The sequence below is a fragment of the Mus caroli genome, unplaced genomic scaffold, assembly GCF_978045245.1.
Source record: "Mus caroli unplaced genomic scaffold, Mus_caroli_1 scaffold_16, whole genome shotgun sequence".
Taxonomy (NCBI): Eukaryota; Metazoa; Chordata; class Mammalia; order Rodentia; family Muridae; genus Mus; species Mus caroli.
Genome location: NW_028227271.1, coordinates 18,560,929 through 18,587,832, shown reverse-complemented (window position 1 = coordinate 18,587,832; position 26,904 = coordinate 18,560,929). Strand labels below are relative to the sequence as shown.

Below are 26,904 nucleotides of genomic sequence, written 5' to 3'. Positions count from 1 at the left end.
GCTTGGGGAAGCTCAGTATGTGACAGTTCCCTAACAGTAAGTACATATGTAAATTATGTTATTGTGTGCATATGTTCATTAAATACTCGTGGAGAAGGAAATATCCAGAATATTAGGGTCTACCTATGCCAAGATTTTCCTTTTTCTATGTATTTTGTATTTAACCTGCATATATATGCATGTGTGTGTGTGTGTATAGTTTCTACTTAAATTACCTATATCTTAACATGTTTATATTTTATTCTCACTGTTTAGACTTTAAGCCTTTCCCTGCATTCCTTAAACACGTGGTATTTTCATAGTCGGGATGATTATTTTTAAAGGCCTAGGAATAGAAATACAGACAGATGACATGTTTTCTCTTACTTGTTGGGAATAGATGGCAGGCAGCAGAAATATTCGTTAGGCCAACATATACCCTACGGTGAGTAAATATTATCTGTTCCTCTGTAGAAGATGTTTCCATTGATAGGTTATCAATCAGATACTTCATGGGGTCCCTAGTCAAACACAAGTGCTTACATAACCAGACTGTAAAAATCTCAATTAAGATTGTATGTGAACTTAGGGAGAAGGTATTGGTGTGCCCTAAAGTTTAGCGTGAAGAGGAAGAGGCATTCTTTCTTGGGCCCTGTGTGCTTCACGGTTGCTGTTTTGTGTTTAAAGTCAATTTAAAGGGGTAAGGACTTCTGGGGAATTGAGAAGTAAATGAATCTTGAACTCATGATGTCAAATGATAATCTTAGCGGTCTATTTATAGTCATCATCTTCTTTGAAAACGTATCATTTTTAAGGCTATGTTTACAAAAATTTCTATATCTTAAAAGTTTTCTTTCACACACAAGCCCCTTTCGATTCACATCTGGGTCACGCGGCTGGTGTCAAGACTAGGGGCCTGAGTTTAATTTGCTTTTGTTTTTGTCAATAATGTTGCAGAATTGATTTTGTAATATGGAGGAAATCTGCTCATGTGTCTAACTAAACAGTTTCTTAGCCTTCAGGCAAGGTCTTCCTTTAAAAAACAAACAAACAAAAAACAACAAACAAAAAACCCCGACTTCCTGGGTCCTGCTGGATGAAAAACAAAAACAAAAAAACGGAAAAATTCTGTCACACGTTGAGCCAGAGAAATGTCAGTGTTCCTTTGGCATGAAAGGCTTGGTGAGACTCCCTGGAGTGACCCCTGCGCCGCCTGGGACACCATGGCTGCGGCCGCACGACTTTGAGCCCTCTGGGTGCAGCCCGAGCCTCAGTTTCCCCAGGGGCGCACGGTGAGCGAGCAGCGGCCTAGGAAGGGCCCGTGCCCCTGGGAGGTCCAGGCTGCGGGTCTGCGCGACCGTCAGGGCGCGACCCTCTAATCCGCTTTAGTCAATATAGTGTGTGCTCTGCTCCGCCGAGCAAACACGGGGACAAAGCAGCGGCCGGCAGCCCGCGACTCCTGACCCCGGGGTCGCGCCCTTTGTTCGCCCTCAATAGGGCTGCCTGCCGCCTGGCCCGCGGCTAATTGGGGCGCGTGCAGCCTTCGCCGCCCGTGCCTGTGCGCGGCTGGCCTGTACCTAGACACAGACAGACCCCAATTTGGACACCCATCCTGGGCACAGACAGGCGCCCAGCCCGGGACATCTACGCATGGAGCCTGAGCAAAGCGAAGATTAGACCAGGACCCTGAACATTGACCCTGGGTTCAAACGAGGACTCAGCTCCGGACATTTCTGAACACTAACGTGGACCCCGACCTGGATCCTGGACCCTGTCCAGGGCAAAAATCAGACCTGGATATTGACACAGACCCAGTTGGGACCGCAGATTCCATCCTCAACACCCACACAGACACTGGATTCAAACCTAGACCCGGACCAGGGCTACAGACTTGGACCTAGTCTCTGCCTACACATGCATGCCTGGCTGTGGCACAGTCCCAGCATCCAAGAGGTCCCCAGCCTGACTGTAAGTTGCACACTGGGCTGCCTTGGGATTCAGTGCTGCACCTTGAACCCTCGTCTTAGGATTTGGTACCTAGGCATCTTAGCTCATGGCTCAACTCTGGGGCTGCCTGCAGGAGGCGTGCCAGGCCAGTCCTCTTCATCCAATGAACTGGTGCTCCTATGTCCTGCTTAAAGGTCCCAAGCAGGCCTGTGACCAGGTGAGACATGGGTCCTCTTAGTTTGTTACTTGCCCAGGAGTCATTAAGGATCTCAGGTGGTTGGATGCAGATATGAGAGAGTACTAGTCTTTTGCTAACCTCTTTCTTTACCAATGCTTGGAATTCTGTTTATATAGTAGGAAAAGGCAGAATCCTCTGTCCAGAAAGCTGGACTCCTCACTCTTCTCCACACAACTCTTCTCTCCCCTCCAAATTACATCTCCAGTGGAGGGTAATGCCAGGTGATGCTAGCGTCTCACGCCACGCACACAGCAGGCACTGAATTCAGGCCCGATTGCTCCGTAGCCCGTCTCCTTTGTTCTTCCACCCATATTGGACAAGGCTATAATTTTTATCCCGAGAAGCTTTTAAGACTTAACTCCTTGTGTTTTGAAAATGGGCTTTATCTATTTTTATAAAAGGCACTTTCTTGTAATTAGGTGCAGAAAGAAAACAAGCAAAGGACTCTTAGAAGAGGATGCTTTTGAAGATGGCAGAGAGTCCTGCAGCCCTTGGCTCTTCTGGGCAAGGTCTTTTGGCCTGATTTCTCAGTTATTTCAAAGTTTTGTTCCCAACTTTAACTATTGCCAGGCTTTGCCAGGAAGACTTTCAAGATGTGGGTTTCCGTTCTGAACGTGTTGTTTGCAGGGTAGAAACTGCCTCCGGGAAGGCCAAGCACTCTGGAGTTGCCAGGACATGCCTTAGCATTGTAGGAAAGGCTCTAGGATGGGGTCCTGCCACGACCAGTAGTAGTGGAGGGAGCTGCGTGGTAACTTTGCCCGTGCTCAATGTGCCGCAGCTTGGAAAGGGCACCATATGGAGACGGCTCTTGCATTTGGGTCTCCCATCAGTTGGCTTACCAAATTATCCTCGTTCTTCAGGCCTTCCCCATGTCTTCGCTCCACCAGTGACCATGGCATTAACCTAGCCTTCCTCTTTTCTGAGACAGTTAGCAATCCGCCGTTGATGGTTGCCTTGGTGGGATGCTGAGGATCCTGAATGTGAGGACCCCCAGGAAAAAGTGTTCTGCGACCTTACTGCTCAGAGGAGACCTTCAGGTTTCCCACCCATTTGCATCAACCTCTCTTCTTTTGACACTGAGACCATGGGGCAAGTACTTGCCAGGCCCCAGAGTGGCTGTAAGCAGGCGTGGCCCTGGGAACCGCTCTGGCTCACTGGCTAAGAAAGCTCTAGTTTCTGGGGGAATGAGGCAGAGGCCTGGAGATATGATCCCTTATTTCAGGCCAGGTGACTTTCTTATGAGGGTGCTCAAAAGCACGGTGGGGAGCACGTGTCTGGGATTTGTATACCTCAAGGCTGATTTTGAAGAAGTGATCAGGATGAACCTCGGATGACCAAAGCCGGCTTCAGGGCTCAGTTTGGGGAGTTTTGCCCAAGCTAAACCAGCTTAAGGCAGCTCTGGCCTGAGCTTTCAAAGGGATTCTGGTTGTTGTTGTTGTTGTTGTAGTTGTTGTTGCTGCTGCTTCTGTTGTTGTTGTTGCTGCTGCTGCTGGTTTTTTCTTTCTGGAAACTCCTTTTATCTGTGAAATAAGTCTATATGGGAAGAAGTGAATGGTGATGTTTTCCTTTAATTATTTATTTTTTAAGCGCATTTCTGTGACCGGGTTAGGGTCCCAGGTCTGTGTAATATCCAGCCCTGTCAGTATTCTCTGCCTGCTGTGCCTCAGTCTTTCAAGAGGTCTGGTCTTTTTTGTTGTTCCTCTTGAGTTGGGAGGGTCAGATGAGATGAGGTGGGAGCATGCTGTGTAAGTTATAAGTGCTTGCTGTATACACAGGGATCCCTGTCATGCTATGTACGTTGTGAGGGGCTTGCTGTATACACCAGCAACTCGGTCACTTCTACCTTCTGAGATTCCCCTCCCCGCCCCCCCCCACAGTGAGGGAGTCATTTGTGATTAAAACACCTAGCAGCTCCTATAGTGTCCAGTGCTTATGGGATAGCAATGCCATTGTTGGCTTGAACCATGTCAAAACCCTCCGTGCTGGCTCTAATGAAGGAGGACTGATCATAGGGGATGAAGAATCTCAACCTCTCCCTTTAAAAATGATAACAAGATGGCCCCGATTTGGGAGACTGGAGTATGGTCCTCTGGGGTACCAGATAGCCATTTGTCTGTCCACAGCCTTCACAGTTGTGCCCACCCTGGCAGAGGGAATTGTCCTCTGCCTGAGCCTGAGCTTAGGCTACACTCTTTGGCTCTACCTTGAAGCTCTCAGAGTGGCTAAGCCAGGAGCTGGGCTCTCATTCACAAAGCACAGCTTTTATTGCAAGGAAAACTCCGCTGTATCAGGCCTCTGTCTGTGATCTAGGTCGGTTGGGGGGGGGGGCAGGGTGTTGGCACAGGTGTAATGAGAAATGGTGTAACTCAGGAGAGGCTACAGATAGGGCCTGCCCTGCACCTGGTTGAGGGCTATCCAATAAGGGCTTCAGATCGCCGTTGGGCCAGAGAGGAAACCAAAGTGTTATTGCTACACACACACACACACACACACACACACACAAGCACACACAGACACACGCGTATGATACATCTATGAATCTAACACTTCACATCCTCAGTATTAAAGTTTGAGGCACCAACAGGCTGCCTTAAAGTCTCTTTCAACCTGTCTGCCTCGGAGCGGTTGGTTGTATTTATAATCCTTCTCGTCACATCAAAGAACTCTGTGTTTCTTGTAGGCTGTTTGCAGGCCGAGTGTTTTGGTCTTTGGCTACAGCCGGTTAGGTTTTCTGAATCTGTGGCTCCAGGTGTGCGCCGACAGGCTTTTTCCCAGCTCGTGACATTTCCTTGTGAGCCTTGGGGTCCTGCTGTAAATTCAGTGTTCAACCCAGGACAAGTTTCCAAGTTTAAAATTTTGAGAGGGAGAAAAGGAGTTGGCAGTACCCATGTCCACCGCCTCCCCTAGAGAGAAAGTCTTCTGGGCAGGGCTCAGCTGGGAGGCAGATCAGGCTGAGAATTTCCAGTACCGAGCTGAAAAACTGGTTAATGGGTTAGGTATTCACAACGGTGGAGTCTTTCAGTGTGAACTCAAATCCTCCCCTCTGCATAACATGGAGAGCCAGGTGTAGCAGTGAAATGTCTGCTCATGTTTCTGGTTATTTTCAAAATCTGCATTTGTCATTAAAAGATATATATCTATCTATCTATATATATATGTGTGTGTGTGTTACATATATAATACACTACAATATATTATATATTACATATATAATATATTACACATATATTATACATTATATATAATACATTACACACACATATTACATATACATATATATGTATTTCCCAAGATCAATACCTTTTCATGTCCAGTGGCCTTCATGACCACTTTCTTTTGCTTAAGGAAAATAAACTTCATATTCTTTTGAAAGCAGGAATCACTGTAATAGCCAGAAGCAAAATGAAAGCATTGGGTTATTTTTTTCTTCTGAGTATTTCTTTTGCAGCAGTTAAATATTCCCTTTCCTTGAGTAAATCCCTAGTTAAGTTATTTCCTCTCTGGCATAAAGGGCATCCACGGAGAATTGGACTTTTAAGTCTGAAGTTGACATTAGATATAATTAGGGAAATGAAGCCGTAGAGGAAATTTCACCGTGCAAAAATCATATTTGACGTTTTGAAATAATAAGAGTATTTCAATAAATAAGAACACTGGGCAAAAGTGCTAAAAAGCCAAGCACCTTGTAATTAACCCCCTCCCTGAAAATTTCCATGTCCAGTGTGTGCATGATCTACAGACGGCCAAGTCCTGTCCCAACCCTTAAAAAGAAAGTAATCCGTAAAGTCTTGAGTTTTAAAGCAGTTCCTGCAATCACTGCAATTTAACAGTGAGTCACTGAAGTTCTACTTTAGCTTTGTGCCCCCTCTTGCTTTGAAATCTTTACTCTAGCAGGCTTCTAACTCGCCTCAATCGTGGGACACAGCAGAGCTTCTGGTGTCCTTCTTTCAGCTGTGGGGGAGACAGATTTCCAACAGGCTTTCTTAGCACGTCAGCCATTATTTTAAAATCTGGAGCACACACATATGTGCTGCACGGTTTCCGAAGTTTAGAACCACACAGCTAAGCTTTGCTTACATGTTCTACGAAGGGAGTCTGCGATCTTAGGATAACGGCCTTTAAGGACCCCAGTAGAGGATGAATAAGTCACTGAAGTGCTCCTAGGAAATTGAGGTGGGGGAGGAAAATGCTTTGAGAACTTTTGAATATATTTTCATTTTCTTGGAAATTTGTACCTCCTACTGGAATCTGTAAAATTACCAATTCTAATACACCCTAAATTGCTGATAAAATGCTATCAAGCACACAATACGTTCTTTAGAAGGATATTAGCTTCCTAGTTTGTGATGGTACCATTTTAGAAATTGTAGAATTGAGCAACTAAAATTCAGCACCCTCTTCCCTTTGAAAGGTAATTTTTATTTAAAAAAAATTTTTTTTAAACTTGAGCCATGCTTTTCTTATTCCATATATAAAGCCAAGAATCAAGACACGGCTTTTTTTTTTCCCTTTTAAAATCGGGAATAATGTTTTCTCTATCTCCAGTACATACTATTAAAATTTTGTTGTTACTACTTTGGATTGAAAAATATTAATTATAATTCATCATCTGAATCAAGGTGAAATCTTCATCCTCTTATGCATGTTACATGTAAAAAATACATATATTTATGACCAAATACATTTATCACAGATTCCCAGTTGTTACGCTCCCCTTCTATTTGAGAGATAATAACCCCTTCAGGATGTTTTGGGGGTGGTTAGACTCTTTGATGTCAGTACAAGGTAACTGAAAAAGAGACCAGGCGAGCTTCTGAAGTGCATTAAAGATGCTACATAGTAGCTCCGAGAGGCTCTCGAAGCACAAATGAGTGCAAGGCTGTAGAGTTAAGTACCCACCAGCAATGGGAGCAGAGAGCCTCGCCTCGGTCAGCTGCAGGCACACTTAAGTGTGGTCTTTATATTAAAAAGAAAGAGGATTGGAAAGAGGGTATAGTGAGGAGATCAGCTGCCATGGTGGAGATGCTGGTGGCTGTCTACCACTGTCCTGGGGTTGCTTCTGCCCTCAAAAAAGCTTGTGCTACAGCCGAAGTTTCATTGCTGTTGGTAACAAACGAAAGCCAAGTTTAACACAAAACGGAGGGAACCAAAGCAAAAGATTCGGAAAATGGCTTCATTCTGTCTGGGAGGAAAGGATCCTTTCCATGGCTGCTTGCTTGCTTGCAGTTGGTCTAACAAGCTCAGGATTTTCTCCCATTGCTTTATCTCTATGTGAGTCAGTGAGCTTCTTTCTCAATTTCCTTCATAATCAATACATATCAATATACACACACATATATATACACATATACACACAGACATGTATATGTATATGTACATAGTTAAGGGACACAGTTTCAGTTAGGTTTTATGTATAAATAATTGAGTAAGAAGGTTGCCTTCCCAAGATAGAAGCAGAAGTTGGTATGATACAGGCGTAGTAAAATGGACTCCCAAACCTGCACTCTACTTCCAGACAAAGACAGAAGAAAAAAAAAAAAAAAAAAAAGAAAGAAAGAAAGAGAAAGAAAGAAATCCTAAGCCTGATTTGCCTTTTCACAGAACACTCAAAGCTGGCTCGCAGCTCCTCTGAAGGGCACATTGTCAGCAATGATTGAAGTGGCATCTTACCCAGGAGCGGCTGCAGGCTCGCGCTGCCAGGGTTCCCGGCCAGCTTTCTAAAACACCATTATTCTTGGACATGCAAGTCGAACGAGTGAAAACCTGAATCCTCCCCACCCCCACGATCATCCTGCTTGTTTTAACTAGATTAAGTGCATCTGTTTACTAACTCCTCATAATGCCCTGGATACTGAAGATTTAACACCATTAAACGTGTCTTTGTGGAAAGAGGCAAATCGAAAGTGGATCCCTGAGGCTTTCTGAGGCTGGACTGTGGGCCAGGGGCCGAACAGAGAAAGCCACGGCTCAAAGAAGGACATGGAAGGAAGTTGCTGGCTAAATTCCCATCAGGCAGATCTTCGGAGAAATCAGGAAAAAAATAACTATATAAGGCCAATATTATAAACATCCTGGTCCAGGGACAGGCTTCTTGGGACTCATTTTCAGACATCTTTCCCCAGGCATGGCTGTGGCCCAGGGGGAGAGCCAAGGGATTCTTACCGCAGACTTGCCTGGCAGAATACTCACAATAGTTTAAAATTTCCAGGTGTCAGATCAAAAATTTCCTTTAGATCAATTGAGCACAGTTTGATTTTTTTTCCCTTTGACTATTATGATAGCAAGTAGATTAAAAAAAAAAAAAGCTAGCCAACCAAACTGTATAAAGCCCAATCGAATTACCTGAAGGCCGTTATTTTCCCCTAAATTAGGCAGAATTTGATTTCTGAATTTGCAACCAAATTACATACAAACCCTTGCCAAGTACAGGTAGAATTTTAAAATGTATGTGTTCCTGAATATTGCTCTGACTCACCCAATTTCTTGTGTTACCAAATAAAAATTGGGAAGGGGTTGGGGGGGGGGAAGACATTAAATTAATTTATTACCATGTGAAAGTAAGGGGGGAGTCAGCTAATAAAAAGGTTAGCACCCCCGCGTGATTACACAATGATTTCAGGTGAAAATTACAAAGCTAATATCCTGGCATTTAGTCGTGGAGCTCAGTAATGATACACTTGTCAAATCTGTATTTGTACCAGTGGAGGGCAAAACTTGTAAGCGGCATAAAGGAAGATAAATCTCTTTTTCTTTGTGGCTTTTAAAAATTTCAATGTTTTAATCCTTCATTTAATCACAAAACATATATCACATTACCTATAATATTTATGGTGTTTAGGAAGGGTGATTAGAAATTGATTATTATAGTGCAGTGTCTGGATGCAACTTTAATTTTTTTTCCCCTCACGAGCATGTCTCAAAGGTATGCAATCGTTTTAGACTTTGCACTTGAGAGCAGTTTTGTGGGAGAATAAGCACCATATATTTGTGTTTAGAATCCCCATTTGGTCATTCCTGAGCTTGCTCATTATTTTGGGAAAACCAGATTCGGCGTTTAGAAGGGCCTGGTTCTTGGAATACCAGTATCTCTGCAGTTAAGCTCAGTCCTAGAGCTTCTGTTCTTCTAGGGTCCTCACTAGACCACAAGATGTCTTTAGTGTTTTCTGGCCTCATGGTTGAGGTTAACCCCCCCCCCCCCAGCCCCTACTGTGGCTACAGCAGAAGAGACTTGCTAGGGATCTGTGTGGTATCAGGAGACTGCCTAGCACAGGATCACCCTTTGCCACACTTCCTGACCGAGGCTGGGAACTCTCACAGTAAGGAGAACTGTAAAGGTCCATACAGAGCCAGAAAAGATAAGTCTCACCAGCCCTGTGGCAGAGACTCGGCAGAGCCACTCTGGGATAACACTGAAGAGCCCCTGCCCTTCTGCCCATGAGACTCGAGCTCTGGGACCTGGGTCCACAATACACTCTTCCACAGAAAAGAATGAAGCTCACTAGATGTGACTGTCTTCAGCTACTGGCAGTTGTAGAAAATGAAAGTTGATCAGGGCAGGATGTGTCCTGGATTTTTTTCCCCCTTCCCCTAAACTGTATGTTCTGGGGTTGCCTGCACTGATGTGGTGTGGCTGTTGTACAGGCCAGGGTCATGGTGGTCTACAGTACTTAGACTTTAACAGGTCTCTAGTAGTTAAAGGCCCTGACAGAGCCAGCAAGCCCAGGCTACCTTTACCCAGTGTGTTCAGGTTCTCCCTCGTGGCAGTCCGATACAACGTGGAATGAAGTTTCCTGGGAAGCGGGACACACGAGGAACTTTTGAATTTACCAATGGCATAAAAAAATTATATTTTTTATTACAACGGGCAAGTTTCAATTGGTTGACAGAAATGGCGAGATATGACGTCAAAGGACACTGGTTAGAATGCCAAGGCCAGTGGGGAGGAGGAGGGGGGGAGACAGGCACAGAGATTGTGGGATGGGCCCTTGGAGGCCTTGTTCTCCCTGGCCCTGGTCGTCAACGGGCTATCATACACCTCCAGAACCAGCCAGGTCCAAGTGGCTGTGATCCAGAGCATGTCTGGACAGGAGGAGGGAATCCAAGTCTAGGGACCCTGTGTTCACATGTGTCTCTGAGAGCCTGAGGCCCAGGCTGGCCTCTGTTTGGAAAACGCTTGTGCGCGCCAGTGAAGCGATCTGAAAGACGCTGCGGCCTCCTTGGCATTCTAACCAGTAACCAGGACCTGGAGCCCAGCCGTCCCATTCCCCCTTTTAGGGGCCCGGGGTGGCCTGGAGCCAGCAGTGTCGCTGAAGGGCTGAGAGCAAAGCCATGGCCTTGAACTACCCCCGCAGCTCCCGTGCCCCAGTCCTAATAGCAGGAAGTTGTTTCCAGCGGGAAAGGAGCGAGCCTGGAGGTGGGCACCAGCTCTGGGCAACATGCCTCCGCGAATCCCATGCCTTCCCAGGCACCTTGCACGGCCCCTTTGCATGCTCAGTTCTGTGCATTACTTCCCATACCCATTCGAGAGGTTGTGTGCTCTCCCTGCCGAACCCCGCTGGGCACCGCGCCCCTTGCTCCGTTGGACTGGCTGGGTCGCCCATGCGCGCGCCCTTCCTGCGGGAAGCCACTGCCACTATCGGGCCCACAACGCTGTCTCAGTACGCTATCTAGAGCTCCGTGACCCTGGCGGCTGTCCTCAGCGCGTACTGGGCTGCAGGCGGGCAGAGGGGGATCGCTGTTGACCGAGGGTCCCAATCGGCCCCGAGCGTGCACGCGCGTCCCGGTACTGCCCGCAATCATGGCAGCCAGAGCCTTGGAGCGCAGCCGCGGAGCGCGCCCGGGCAGCCGCCTCCGTGCCAAGGCGGCGCGGGCGGCGCGGGCAGCGCGGGCAGGGGACGCGCTCCTGCTCAGCCCTCCCCGCTGCGTTGGCCCGGGGGCTCTACCGGTGGGTCTCCGCGGTGCGGTGCCCAGTGGGGTGGGCGCGCGAAGGCATCGGGCGGGGCCGCGGGGCGGGCGCGCGCAAGCGGGGAGCGCCCGGGGCGGCGTGCCCGCGGGGGCGCGCACGCGGAGCTGCGGGGCCAGGCGCGGGGCCGGGGCGGCGAATCCGCAGCTCCCGCCGCCCTCCCAGCCGGAGCGCGCCCGTCTGGGTGGGGGCCGTCCGGGAGGGGCGGCGCCCGGACGCACCGGCCCGCAGCGGGCACAGCGGCCTCGTTGGTATTCCGGGCGCGTTCGCAGCCCTGACCTCCCCGCGGAGCAGGGGTGCCCGGGTGCTCGGGCACGGCCGCCGCCGCCCCCGGGCGGTCTCCCCAGGACGCAGGGCGCGCGGGCGCCTCGCTTCCCTCGTCCCCTCCTCCCCGGTCCCCCGTGCCCCCTCCCCCGCCCCGATCCGGCGGCGAAGGGGTGGGCAGGGAAACGCGCTCTCTGGGACAGGTGCCAACTCCGAGACAAAAGACATAAAATAGGCGGCAACGGGGGAAGCGCGGCCAGCGCGCTCGGGCGGGGACCGCGGCGCCGCGGGGGCCGCATCCTCGGTGCGGGCCGGGGAAAGTTTGGGAAGTCGGTGCGGCCGCTCTGCGGCGGCGGGGGACGCGCGGCCCAGGCCGCCCTCCGAGCCGCGCTCGTCCTCTCCGCGCCGCTGCTGAATAATTCATGGCGCGCCCGCCGGCCATTAGCATGCACCGGGCGCGCGGCGCGTCTGTGCCAAGCCGCCGCTGCATTCGGAGCCCGGGCAGCGCCAGACGAGTGGCCCGCTCCGTCCCGGTGCCCTCCGGCCGCCCCCGGTGGCTCTCACCATGGCCACGCTCGCGCCCTGGGCCGCTGGGTCCCGAGCCCGCCCGACGGCCAGGCTCTGAGCGTCCGGGCCCGCTGCGCCCGCCTGGCCGCTCCGGGATGCACGTGAACTTGGAGAAAGTCACGGAGCACGCCGGCCCGGTCCTCCGCGGCAGGGCGTGGGCGCACGCGGGCCCGCACACTCTCGTTGGCGTCCCGGACAAAGGTCTCCAGTGGCGCCAGCCGTGGACGCGTGACTCGATCCTTCGGGCCACTCTTGCGTGGTGGGTCGTTGGATGTAAGACTGCTGAAGCCCGGAGCGGTGGGTCCGGGGTTTGGGGCCTCGCCGTGCGCTGGCCAGAGGCCGTCCCACGCTGCGAAGAGTTGCGGGAGCGGCTCCTCACTGCCCTCGGCTGTTTCTGCGCGCCCAGGAGCCCAACGCAAGTCACCCCGGACTCCAGCCAGCGGCCGTGGGCATGCCAGCGAAGCGCTAGCGGCGGCCAAGACGTGGTCTGGCAGGGCGGTGGACGAGTGCACCGCGGGCAGGATCAAGGTTGGAGAGGTAAGAGCCTTTTTCACTTTAGCTACTTAGCATTTAAATATTTAATGGGCAGATTTCTAAGAGGGGCCCTACTGCAGGGATCTTTCAGAGTCGGGAACACATTCCAGGTAGGTTGCTCTCGAACCCAAAGCCAGGCAGCTTGCAGAGAACGCCACACTGTCCTCCATCGGGAACTTGGGATTTGTGAAACACAGCTTCTGATCTCAGGTGTAGGGCCTTGTAGAGATTTTATCGAGCGTATAAAATATTATAGCAGGCATTTTAAACAATAGAAAAGAGAAAACATCTGTTGGGGGGGGGGGTTGGAAATGCTGTTTGGAAGCCTAAGTCCTTTCTCAACAATTTGAACTGTTTTACTAAACCCTTTTTACTTTAAAAATATTATTTGATGCTAGATGGACATTTTCAGAGAGCTTGTTTAGGGTGAACCTTCAGCATAGCAGCCGAAATCCAGAGTGCAGTGGAAGACCCTTGGGTGGGAAGTTCTCGTTTATGGGGTGGTTAAATAAAGCAAAGCAAAACCAAATAACAACAAAACCCAGTTCATTACCTCTTTAATAAATGCACCTTTTTATAGGTGGCTCACACAGCACAGCTAGCAGGCTTGAGGAGTTTGTGGGGATCAAAAAAGGGGCGAAAGAATTTGTCTTTACAATAATTATAGGGTTTTTCAGGTAACACTGAAATTAATTTCTTCAAAGTTGGATTTTCAAAAGCCTAAGTGATCTCTCCAGGCCAGAAATAGCTTGATTTTATTTGAGCACATAGGGTCTGGCTATCTGGGAAATAAAACGGTGTCTCTACATGTGTGTATGTAGCCAGGGTTAAAATGATACCCCAGCCTCGAGGATTAAGACTGCTTTCATATGTGTATGAGAACACTGCTCTTCTCCCTACTTTTTTTTAAAATGTGGTTTGGATAGCCTTATTGGGGACATTCACCTCAAATCACACAGAGTGGGGGGCACCTATATCCATTACACCTCAGACCCATGAACTGGCATTTGAGGCCCTGTTTCCGGGAATATGGACGAGGCCGGAGAAGTCCAGGCCTGCTCTTTGCTTACCATCCAGAGTTGCCTGCTCCAGTTAGCTAGGATAAGAACTCCAGAGTAAGGAGGCTTTCTTTTGACAGAGTCAGAACAGCAACCAGAGGCTAACTTTGACCATCTTTTTCATGTGTTTGGTTGGTTTTGGTTATATAGTTAGATATGTATGAATGTATGTATATTTCCAATTATGTGTATATAACTATATAAATATATAAATATATTTAACCAAATATATGTAGATTGTTAGTCTGCTTTGCACTGCTCATGGCCCCTGCTTAGAGACATTATTTATTACTTAATCAGAGGCATTTAGCAAATGCAAGCCCCGGGTGAGACATTTGGGAGCCATCTCAGATGGAGAAGTGCATCGTGGAAGATATGTGCCCACCCAGAGCTGGGTCGTCGTCTTTAATAGAAGCTCACACTCCATGGTAGCCTTGCCAGGAAAATGCTGCCAGGGTTTCCCCTTGTCCACAGAAGAGCCACGCACGGCACAGGGCCGGGAGGGTGGAGATTGTGCCGTGGTTAGTCGAAGTTCTTCATCATGCTTAAGACTAAGGCAGAACCCTCCGAACAAGTGAGCATCTCTACTTCTCCCCAGGCCATTGTGTGGAACCCAAAGCAATTAGGAAAGGCCAGAGTGTCCGAGGATGCTGTTCCAGGGCCTTGAACCAAGGCCACGATTTTGCCAAACATCAGGGTTCTATGTACTGCCAGAGCAGACCCTAGTACCCGGGAAATCACAGGATTAAGTGTGTTTGTTTCCAGGGAGGCCATTCAGGACATCTTCCCATGCTCACTCAAATAGCTTGTTTTGGCAACATTTATATTTTATATTTTATATTTTTGTATACACATACACAAAAGAGGACGCTCTGAAGAGGAAAACAGATATTTGTCTATTTTCCTCCCTGTTGGATTTAGTGTAAGGGACAGGTAAGTGGGGCCCTGGTGAACTGGACTGCTGTGCTGGGCTGCCTGAGGGCATGGACCTCCGTCTTTCTGCTGTTAAATTAGGGCCAAGCCCAGGGTGGCCACACCAGAGCCTCATCATGCCTCACACTATCCTGGGCAAGTGGTCTCCAGGGTCCTGGCAGAGGCTGGCTGGGCTAAGCACGGGCATGTGTGGCAGTGAGGCCCACCAGTATCTTCATCCATGGCATCGGGCTTCAGACTCTGTAGCAGTGTGGCCTGCACCTCTGGCTGGCGACCTATATCAACCTGTCTGTTTCTGTCTAGTCTCCAGCAGGGCACATAGCCTCCAATAGCTCAGCAAAGACAAGGTCCAACAGGGAGGCAGGAAGAGAAGGGTGAGGAGGACTTTGCCCATTCAGATGGGCAGGCACCCTGCTGGGTGAGTGCCCCCCCCCCCGCCCCCGTCTGTCCAGGGGAACTTATTATGGGTCTTGAAAGAGGAACATTGCATAGGGAAGGGACAGGCCTTCCAGGCCAGGAAAGAAACATCTTAAAATGGCCATACCTAATTTGTATTGCTGTGGTTCGATTTTCAGGGGTATATTTGCATGTGTCGAGAGCGAGTGAAGGAATAACTCTGGTTCAGTGCTCAGGAGGCCTGAGTGTCCAAGCTCACACCAGGCAGTAAAGTTGGAGCATTCCAGGTTCTAATTTGTCCTTGTCTCTGGCTCACCATGTGACCCAGGCACATCCTGTTGCCTCCCCAAAACCTGTACCCTGAGTATTCCAAAGAGGAATAAATAATGCCAGTCTCAGAGGACACAGACAACATTATTTTCGTTAAGGCGCAATTTCGGTTGCATTGCCTGGGAACCTCCAGTGGCTGTGGTATATATATAATACTCTGTGCATTGTATTATATATTATATTATATTATGTTCTAGGTAACGGACCCTACTTCTAGTTTATCCAGAAGGTAGACCAAGAAGTTGATTCCCTAGCTCCTTAACTTTGGCTGGCAGGAATTCACAAAACCAGAACTTTCCACATCCCAGGAGTTTGGTGTGAATGTAAATATTATATGCATTAGGTACAGGAGTTGAGACAGAGGTTCCCTTGGGGACTCAGAGTGTGCTACCCCTTCCCAGGGTAGGATGGGATCTTCCTGGAAAATGACTGCAGGGGACTGGTTCAGATATGAACTTTGTACCCCGATAGTGGTCCAGAAGGGCCGTGGGAGCTACCATTCATCCTTGCGGTAGATGCAGTTAGGAATCTGATAAGAGAGTTTTGTCACCCTGATGAGCGAAGTGCTCTGGCCCATTTAACAAATAGCTTGCTTTGGAGACATTTTCTCCCAGGATGTCGGCAGAAAGATACAGTTTCTCAAGGTGCCTTGTCAGAATCTGAAGGAAAGTAGCCACACTTTCAGATGTTACTGAGCTGATGAGCAAGAAAAAGCAACAATTGTCTTGAAACAAAGACAAAGAATCTTTTTAGGTGGGGTATTTATTTTGAGGACTGACCAGTATTCCTTTGGCTGGGTTAGTTGTTTGAGAATTGTTGGGCCCTGGCCTCACAGTCGGGGCCAGAGGTTTACAGGAGGGAAAAAATGAAAGTCCCCTGAGCTGCAGTTCTTGGGAAATTTCAACCGGCAAGTCTGTCTTTGAGCGCAGTTAAACTTTCACTGATTGATTTTCTCCTCCTGTGATTTCTTTTCAAAGGCCACTGGGGTGTGTCTGCAGTCCTTGGAAAGGTGGCCAGGTTGTGGACTGTGAGCCACGTGAGGCTTTCCCTTGGGCCAAGCATACTCAGCCTAGCTGGGTTTCAGGATGCAAGTGAACAGAGTGGACTGAATGAGATGATCACTTTCCAGAGGGGTTCATCACCATGTGGGCCCATATTTGTGGTTTTTCAATGTCTCCTCCTCCACCTCCTTCTCTTCCTCCTCCTCCTCCTCCTCCTCACATCCTGTTCTCAGATGAACTTGGGAGTGGCCTGTAGGTTGTGGGAGTCTGACTGGAGTGGAGAAGCCTACACTGGCCCTCCTTTATACTCCCGACTATGGAAAGTATTTTGGAACTCGTGATAAACTAACCCAGTATGTGGAACCATGAAGACTGTCTTCTGAATTAATTGAATGTACTGGATTTAGCCCCTAGGCCTTGATACCAAAGAAAATCTGCCCAGCCTACCCTCCACAGACTGATCCAGCCCCCTGCTGTGCCTGGTGGTGGGCCACCTTAAAAGCCAGGCAGGGCATCAGCTGAGACTCAGAGTGGCATTGCTGTGGCCAGGGTTTGTATAGAGATGGCTGGAGAGGGCCAACATCGTGCAATTCTGGGGATCTTCAAGGGGGAGATCCTTAGTCAGAGGACACCTGCTACTTCAGGTGACCCTTAGTCAAAACACTCGCATCACACCAGTGGAGGAAGACAGACAAGAAACAGGTCCTGATCAGGGAACTTATCACTCAAAATAATGTCCGTCACTGATACTATTTGTCTTCGGAGTAAGATTTTATTTTTAAAATTGCTTTTGCCCCTTTTATTTATTTTGAATGTGGGAAGTTCTTATTGCTCCACTTTCTATATTAGCCCGCACCTCCAAAAGGCCGAGCAGAGAGACTTAGGGATGCCCAGACATCCTCTAAGACTGTGAGTGTAGGTGTGAAAAAGCTGAAATCATGGGAAAGAATGAAATCTGTGCTCTGGGCAGGAAAACAAAACAACAGCAGCAGCAACAACAACAGCAACAACAACAACAACAACCAAACCCCAAAATATGAGTTATATTCACTTGCTAGAGGAAGCGGGCATAAAATATAGTACAGTCTTGCCATCAGATTTTGGCATTTCCTAGTTGGAGCCTGGAATCCGGAATCTCTCTTTCCCTATGATGCAGATGTGTGCACAGGTATCTGGGATTCAGTGTTCAGACAGTGGTGGAGAGGAGTTGCAAGCCGCGGTGGCCATCAGGCTTGGGTAAGGTTAAAGGTTAGGACTTGTCATGTGAGGCAGGCAGAGTAAAAAGGCCAATGATACTTTTTTTTTTGAGGCTGCGTATGCTTTCTCTTTAGATGACAGAGAAATGCTATCCCCAGTGCTTCAGCTTTCTGATACTGGGCTGGGTTTTTCTGTGAACCGCTCGCTCTTCCTACTGGGATTTCTGGCCAGCAGGGTACTCAGTAGAAATAGCTTCAATTTAGAATCTCCTTCTGTATATTAAAAAAAAAAGATATTTACGTCCAAGTGAGTCTTTTATAATTACATTTTAAGTGACTATAAATCATAACAGGGCCGCAGCCTCCTCCCCAATCCCTTTGGGCAGTAAGAAAAGCTGTGGCCAATCTGTCCTTGGGCTGTATAGCACCTGGACCTGACAAGGCTGGTTCTAAGCTGAATGGACCCAAGAGCCTATCATAGTCCACGTGTGTCAACTGCTAAGCCTTTCCACTTAGAGAAAAGCCTGTTGGTGGGGATTCTAGCCAGGCTATGGCATGCTGCTGCATCCGATGAGGACCCACTACCCTCTGTGGTACTTCAAGTGTCCCAAAACTTCGGTGGCCTGTCGTAGCTGTCCCGAGGCTGTGGTCTCCTGGATGGTGAGCTGAGCATAGCAGTAGTCACTTCTGACTGTGGTAACACTGGGTGTATATGTGTGTGTGTGTGTGTGTGTGATGCCTTCTCTTATGGCCCTGTGATCCAGGTTCTTCCTCTTCTTCCTTGTCTCAGTAGGACCCCCAACTAACCACTGGTAGGTTTTCAGTAGCTTCTCTGTATTGTAGACTGGCAGAACAGGTCCCATTTCACAAAGCATAGGGACCCTTCTCCTCCCAGGGCCAGGCTCTTGGCAGCCATGCCAAGCCATTGCTGGCATGGATTCCCAGCGTTCTTGGTCGAGCGCATGGCATCGGAATGCTACCTGCTTTGTCTCTGGCGTCAGCTGGCAAGCAGTCACGTGGCTGTATGCGTGAGGCCAGAGCTAGAGACCAGAGACTCCTCCCGGCTGTCCCCCCCCCTCCTTGCTCACTCTGCCCACCCTCTTCTCGGCCTTCAGCGTGACTGTCTGAGCAGGCAGAAAGCAGTATGAAACAAGCAGGCTACCCAGGGCAGATGGTGGTTTGCCTGCCCATCCTTTACCGGAATCGTTATGTACAGAGAGGCCCTTAGTGTGCCCCACATGATGATGAGGAGTTAGACTCTTGCATAGTGGTCCCTCCACACCATCCTCTGTGGCAAAGCTGGCCCGGTGGTTCCCAGGTGTCTGAGGAGAGATGGCACGTCCCACTCATGAGCTGTTTCCCATACTCCAGACTCACGGAGTACTCTCTGCTATCATATAAAGGGTACAGAGTGACACGAAGCCGAGAGGCCAGCCAAGCCAACGCAGCACAGGCGGGCAACCCGTAGGAGATAAGTTTCAGCAAAAAGGAGGTCCTTCGCTCCTCTGGCTGTTTCAGAGGGCTGGAGCATAGGAATGTGTCCCCAAGGCAGTGACAAGGAATGGCTTTGGTAACATGGAAGTATCTGGGAGGACAGAGGTGATGTAGCTCAGTTCTACCCTGACACCCATTCTCCGTGTCCTTGGCTGCTCACTCACCCTGAGATGCTCTTGGCTCTCCCAGGCATTGGTACTAAGTACAGTGCTCAGCACCAGGCAGATTGCTTTCTGCATCCCCGTCAGCTACGACAAGTAGGAAATGTATCCCTTTTCGTTACATAGACAAGAGAACAGAGGCTGAGAGCAGTCTTTTGGACTCTAGCTAAAGTCAAACCTATAACCCAGACTCCTGGCAGAGATGGCTCTAGCCTCCATGACCGGGATGGGTCACCCTGAGCTGGTGGAGTGGGAGCTGCTCTGGTTCTCCCACAGGAGAACAGTGGAAGGCCGGCCACCTCCTGCTACTCTGTAGATCCCAGTTTAGGAACAATGTGGCCTCTATCTGGAGCAGTTTAGGCTACCCGGACTCCAGGCCCCTCAGAAGGGCTTGGCTAGCCAGGCAGTCGCAACATGGCGCCAGGGCCACCCTGCCCTTCTACAGAGCTGGCTGTTACCCGGGCTGAGGCTGGGCTGGTGCTCCAGGCATCCTCAGGCTAGCTGCTGAGTGGTCAGGCACCGTGGCATCCTCCCTCCTCTCCCCACCGTCCAGCCCCCGCCTTTTTTTTTTGGTGGTGGGTTTGGGGGCTCGGCCCACCCGCCTCTGCCACGTCTGCCATCCTCCAGGCACCCACGAGCATCTTTCGAAAATTCCCGGTGGGCGGGGCAGAGCTGTAGCGGCCGCCTCTGCCCCCCCCCCCCCCCTTCCCTGGGAGCCAGTGCCAGATGAGAGAGAGCAGGAGACAAAAGTAGTATTTTCTTCGTCCTCCTGGGCTGGCAGCAGGGTTTTCCCCCAGCGCCACTTGCTCCTGGCAGCCCTAACCCTGGGTGCCAGAGCGGCCAAGGCCCAGGCCAGGACCTACGGACTGATGGACGCCAGAACCCAGGAGGCCCATGAGCCTATCCGACAGAGGCTGGCACCTGGGCATGGCCTGCTGGCTGGCAGGAGCCCCCTTACCTAGCCAGGGCAAGGGAGACATCATTTTCACTTGCTGGCTTTTGAGAAAGTGACCCTGTCCTCCTGTTCCTGGTAAGTGACCTTCTCGCCTTCTCCTGCTTGGGGATGAGCCGAGGGCCCTGCCATCTTGTGCTCCTCCGTGTGCCTGCTACGTCTCCTTCCCTCTAATTGGCTTAACCCAAACCCCAAATTCTATTTCAGAGACACCCCCACCCCACCCCCACCCCCAATCCTGACTGAAGCAGGCACTGCCAAAAAAACTGCAGGAAAGGAGCAGAAGCCAAGCCATTTATTTTTAAGATCCAAAGCTAGGGCTTTCGAAATGATAATGAAAACACACGGTTCGGTATTTCACCATGGCTGCGTGTTCTGTTAGGAGCTGAATGAGGGCTGGAGCAGGCATCCGTCGGCAAACCACCCTTCCATGCCTTGCGTTGTTTTTTTGTTGTTGAAGGGGGTCTTGTTATTACTCTGCTTTTTTTTTTTTTTTAATTTTTTGGCAGTACTGGGAGTAGCAGAGAGGGAAAACCCAGAACCATCCTAGGGTCCTCCAGCAAAGGACGCAGGCAGGGCCAGCCACACACAGGAGGGGGGACCTTCATGTTCAGAAACAGAGGCTCTTTTATTCTGTCCCGAATCCCTAATGCCACCGTTCCCACAGTTTAGGGATTTGGTTCTTTCTGCCTTTCGTTTCATTTCGTTTTCATTTTAATTTTTAAATTTATTTTTTAATTTTATTTTAAAAAGAAGAAAGCTTTTTCTTGGCTTAACAGTGCCGTGTGGGTAATATCTGGGGTTATTTTACACTCTGCTTTTAAAGCACTTGTTTTTAAGGTTTTTCTTTTATTTATTTATTTATTTATTTTGAGGAGAGGGTCTACTTCACAGTAATGTGCCCAGCCAGTAACTACCTGGCCAGGATGGGCAAGAGGTCCCTATGGACACCAGCTACCAGGCATACCTTTGGAGAGCACCAAGTGGTCCCCAGGCCTGTTTAGCCCCTGTTCCACAGTGGCTCCTCACCTGCAGAGTTGTGCCTGGGCACACAGAGCCTAAACTGTGGCTAATGGAAGCAGAAGCCCCCGAAGATCTTTGTGTAACCCTATGCTGCCCATGAGCTGAGTTAGTGGCTGACTGAGTTTAGTCCCAGGCCCCATCCTTTATTTAAAAAAAAAAAAAAAAAAAAAAGGTGACATTTGCAGAGCCCAGCTGCCCGCTCACCTCCACCCCTCTGGCAGGCTGACAAAAAGCATCCTCGACCACAGCCTGGTTCCCTAGGTTGGAGGGTAGCTGGGGTCTTGATTTATGGGAACTGGGAAATCCAACACAGAAAGTTCCACTGTGCGAGAAGAGGAAAATTCCCAAGTACAGAGATCTTTGTTTCCTTAGTCCACATGGGCTCTATGTGTCCGGGGGCTTGGCTGCAGCAGCCGCCCGCCCGGAGCAGACTCCAGCAAATATGAAAACGGAGCCCAGCCCAGCTGCTTTTGTTCTTACGCTAGGCAGCAGTAGATACCGTAGGGTTTGGGGCTGTGGAGACAGGCATATATAGCTGAGATAATTAAAACATTTTCACGATTATGACAGCGACATTCTGCTGTCGCAAGCTGGGGGGATTCATTCCACCCAAATATTTAGCAAGCATCGGAATAAAACACTAGTGGCAAAATAAGAGTAATGGGGGGGGGGAACCACAGCATGATGTATTTCAAAGGCAAAAGCTTGGCGAAGAGAGAATTAGGCAAGAAAAGGAAGGAGGTTAGCAACTTGGAGGAATCTGCATTTTAATCACTGTCCACTCTTCACCTGTTGTTGTTTTGTTTTGTTTTGTTTTGTTTGTTTGTTTTTAATAATTAATGTAGGTGAATAAATCTCCAATTCTAAGTTCTGGGTGGACGTGTGGTGAAATTTCCCAAGTGTTAAAAATCACCTTCTTTTTCAGACAAGATAAGGAAAAGCAGCAAAAAAGGAATTCATATAAATATCTTCATGGTGACATTAGTACCTCCTACCCTGTATAAATCTACTCACTGCTTTTAGGATGTGTCCGTCACACGTTCCTTCTTAGTCTGAGAAGGTTGGAAATGTTCACTTGCCCCCTTAAGTTTTGAATTCCACTAGCATCAGACACCCCCTCCCCACCCACCCCCAAAATGTAACATGTCATACTGGTTTTATTTTTAAATGGGCAAAATCTCAACACTTTCCATGGCACCCAATGTTTTTTGACAGTATTAAAAAAAAAATAGAAAGAAAGAAAGTACCACGCAAGGCACTTTCCACATCATTGCCTCTATATAAATTCCACTATAGACAGAAATTATACATTCTTGAGGCACAGATGGGCTGGTCTGTCATTACCACTGCCTGGTACTTGTTGGAACACACGGCATATTTTAATTGTGGAGTCAACAATTTCGAAGAACTGAGGTCAAAACAAACACGATGCATTTGCGTCGAGGAGCAAACTTACCCCACGATCTTCTGGAAGGGCTGGCTGAGGACCGTCACTTTTTAAAATTTTGTTTAAGTTTTAGTCTCCGCATACACATGTGGATGTGCGTAGGCATTTGCATATGATGACACGCACTCGAGGGTCAGACAGGAGTCTGTTCTCTCCTCCCACCACGTGGCTCCCAAGAATTGAATTCAGGTTGCTAGGCTTGACATGGCAAGCTCTGTCACCTGCAGGGCCATCTCACCCATCCTGGTATCCATCTTTCAAGACTCCAAATGTCCTTCCGAGTTGTAATTAATTACCAATTTCTAACCTTGTTTTTCTGTGTGAGCACCCTAACACTACCCTTAAATCCCAACCCGGGGGACATGGAATTATTAATATCTTATTCACTAGAAGGAGGTTGGGCCTCTCGCTCTTCTGGGTCTACATGCACATAATTATTTTGAGACCTGCCTTTGTGGGGGAAAAAAATCAAATAATAAATATTTCAAATGGTTGAAAAGTACATTTAAGTCCACACTTGAAAAAAAAAGTAGTGGGTCAACAACACAGAGTAGGTATAAGTTTTTTTTAATATATATATATATGTATATATATATATATATATATATATATATATATATAAGCGAGATAAGGAAGTGCAGAATTTATTGGGCCGTATCAACACACTGGAGGCCAGAGCTTTTACAGCCCCAATAATTTGCAGACGATGATAACTGCTTATTTTGGGAATTGTGTGCGTGTGATGATGTAATCAGCTCTAAGCTGCACTTTCCCCCCCTTACGCACGTGTTCAGCACTGACCTCTGTACCTCTGGAGTCAAACGCTGTGTTCTCTGCCTGTAGAGAGCATTGGAGGCTCCTGCTTTGGGAGAGAGGCAGGGAGAGGTGTCTCGCCACACACATCCCACTCCCATATCCCCCCCCCCCAACCCTCCTGCAACCAATTGTTACTAGAAGTCCTTTTCTGTGGTTTGTTTATTTGAAGGTTCATACCTGTTGGTGGAGATGTTAAAGAGGAGTGGAACTAAAAACTTGATGAAGTCTGACACAGCTGGCTGGGAGTGGTGAGTCTGGGTTTTTAACTTCTTGATACTGTGGGTCTGTCAGTCTGTCAGCCACAGCCTCAGAGACAGGGGAATGTGTGGCACTGTAATTGGAGGCAAAATGAGAGGATATCTACGGTGTCGCGTCAAGTGTGGACATGGCTTCAGAACCGTTTGGGCCAGGGGTGCAGGGGCTTTGCACTTTTGGAAGAGCACGTGCTGGGGGGATGGGGGCCGGCTTTGTATTCTGACTGTTGGGTCGGTTCCCTTTCTGAGCCTCAGTTTCCTTGTCTGTAGAATGGGAACAGAAAGCAGAGGCCTAACCCCAAACTAGAAAGCTTAGTTAATAGAGTGTACCAAGCACTGCTTCCTTGCTGTACTTCGGAGCCACGGAACATTCCCAAAGCAGGGAGCTCCCTTCTCTTCTCCCTCTGGAGAGGTGGGGAATCAGAGAGATTTGGGCAGCTAAGCAGCTAGGTCAAGAGTCAGGTCCCATTGGGCCTTTCTCCAGGTCCCTATGGGCTAGCTAAGGTTTTCACTAGTATGTGCCCCATACATATACAGGTGGAACATGGATGTACCAGGAGGTCTGTGCAGAGGTACGTGCACAAGTGCATGTGTGAGTGACCTATACAGACATTTCTGTGTTTCTCACTGGCTAGCATTCCGGCTTGGCCCAGGTGCCAGTAGTAGACAGGCATCTTTTACCAAGGCGGGCAGTGTCTTTTAGATATTATTCTTTCTCTTCTTCAAGTGGACTGTGAAGCCCTTTGTACACACCCTTGCAATGACTACAGTGGACAGCCCATCAGGATCCCTGGGGCCACAGATGAGCCTCCTCCCCTAGACTGGAGGAAGCTGAGGCAAATGAGGGTGGGATACAGTTGGTCCCAGAGCAGAGGTAGTCTTAGGTCCTCACCAGACCCAGGAAAGGCCCAGGCAAGGCCTGGTCTGTCTTCACCCTACATGGATGGATAGTTCCAGGCGCCGGCCATTTGCAGACCTGGAAGAATGAAAGTGAGCCTCGGGGCCCAGCAGAGGAAATGGCGGCCTAGAGCGGGAATCCGGGAAGGCGGGCCGAGGGCAGGGAGCTGCCCGGAAGTCCTGCTTCTGCTGCTGATCCAGCTGCTAGGGGCCTTCTTATAAGGAGCCACCAAAAGGGTTGGGCCTTTCCGGACAGGTCTGTGTGTGCCTATGTTGCATGCATGCTGGACCCAGGGCAGGGCTTGCCTGTCAGAAACACTATACGACTCACTATACAACTGAAGGGTCAGATGAGGTGAGACAGAAGCGTCATGACCCACCTCCTGACAGGACTTGGAGCTTTTTAAAGAAAGGGATGCAACATCAGCCTCAAACCATGGAGGAAGCTCATGTGAGTTTTTTGTTTGTTTGTTTGTTTTTACTGAGAAACTCATGAGTCGTCGGCTTTCTTAACCTTTTTGTGTACCAGTAGGAAGACCTTGGAAAACTGAGTTTTTAAGTGAGGTACTTGTCCACATTAGTCTCAATTTCCCCCTCTCTAGAAGGGAGGACATCAGACACATAAATTAAGTGTCTGTGATGTCATGGGGGCATTTGGCTAGATGTGGGGTTGCTAAATGGTAGCAGTTGTGGGTGGACCATGGAAAAGAGTCATTAGTGTTGAGCCCTGGGACTCTCTAGGCTTCTGAGCTTGGGTAAGGGATGCAGGCTTAGAGCAGGGGTGCTCAAGAGGTGGCCTGGCCACACCAGTATGCGCTGGAACCTCTGGCCCAGTTTCCTGGGTGCCCAGCCCTGCCCAGGATTCCTGGGGTGGGTGTGCCTATGCTTCTGGCTCAGGCGTGGTTGGAGGGATCCTGGGATCTTGCCTGCTCTCGCCCTGCCAAAGCTCATGGGACAAACCTCACCTGGGCCTGGGCTTTCAAAGTCCCAGTTAGTCACCTATTCCATATGCCAGGTGCTAGAACATGGGACCTTCTGATAGACCCTTTCAGAGTCTAACATGGCTGCTGTCAGATGTCCCAGTGGCAGGAAGACACACTCCAATCATCCCGGGCCTTTTCTGTGAACGTCGACTAAGTTGCCCAATGCCAGTCCATTGGGACACTTGGCACCTGAGGGCTAGGGTGGGGGGGTCTTAGGCCTGACTCCAGCATACTCTAGCACCTGGGAAAGCTCTGCCCCTGAGACAGGGTCACTCTTGAGCAGATGACCCCCTGGACCATCCAGCTGAGAGGACAATGCCAGGTACCGGAAAGTGAGCACTCCTAAGGACAAGCATGTGACTAGGACCTCAGCTAGGTGTCATGATAGCAAAGGAATGGCCACTGAGGTCAGTGTCCAGCTGACAAGAGAGGAGATAAGAGCAGGTGATCAGGCCCAGGTGGAGAGCTCCAAGGCTGAAAGCTTTGGCCCAGGCGTAAGCTCGGACAGAATTGGCTCTTCCCAGAGAGCCCCCGTGCAAGTTAGACACCACAGACAGGTCTTATTCTGTGTGATGGGGAAAACTGATTTTGCAGAGTACCTACTAAGTGCTAGGCCCAGGCTGGGACTTGTCATGCATTTTAAAAAACAACCTCCACATTCATTTTAATGTCTCCAATTCTGTCTTGTCTCGATGTCTGACCGGAGCCCATGCTGAATGCGTTAGACTGCAGAATAAATAGAGCATAGTTCTTGCCCTCGAGAGAGAACCCCCTGTCTAGTGAGCACTGGACGCTAACTTTTCTATACAAGCAGGTCAAGGTACAGAGAGGCCGGAGAGCTTTCCCACAGCCACAGTCTGGAGTTGGACTCCCGTTTATTTCCTGCCTGTCAGAGGCTGACCTTGGCCGGTTTCTCCTCAGACACCCAACACCAGTAAGGATCTTTCCTTTGGCCCGGTTCTGCTGCAATAAAAAGGAGTTGTCCTGAGGGTCTAGGCCATGGAGGTTTGGGGTTGCTGGAGACCTCTCTGACAGAGCTACCATCACCTCTCTGCTGGAGTCTGCAGCTCTGAGTTTTCTGGGGTTCTAGGATACTTCCCTGGCTCAGGGTTTCTATACCTGTGTGGTCTGATGTGCTGTGGACCACACTCAGGGTAGCAGCCAGAGATGAGGAGGGAGCCTAGTGTCCCCATTGTTCCCCATGGTCCTGAGGCAGGGAGCTACTTGGAACTGGGAGCCTGGATGCTGTGTCTCAGGTCACGATGGGCTCATAAAAGGCTAGTTCTTCGTGGTAAGTGTGTCAAAGCACAGAGCAAGGGGGACTTCTAAGAGTCCCACCCAACTGCATCAGTTGGTGTGGCCCACGCTGGGGGCTTGTGTCCCCCAAGCCCACAGAGTCTCTTGCATATCACAATGGTATGGAGCTCCTTTGATTCTTTAGGCCTCCACCACTCAGGTTGTAGGCCCCGTAG

General features: G+C 49.3%; 1 pseudogene across 1 annotated transcript in view; it reads left to right on the top strand.

Annotated features, from left to right (window-relative positions):
* Positions 1–11,277: 11,277 nt before the first annotated feature.
* LOC110310082 (uncharacterized) overlaps positions 11,278–26,904 on the top strand; it is a 34,940-nt pseudogene continuing 19,313 nt past the window's right edge. The window contains exons 1-2 of the transcript XR_015045569.1: positions 11,278–12,494; positions 23,468–23,546. The product of XR_015045569.1 is annotated as an uncharacterized LOC110310082 (transcript). The remainder of the gene's footprint in view (positions 12,495–23,467; positions 23,547–26,904) is intronic.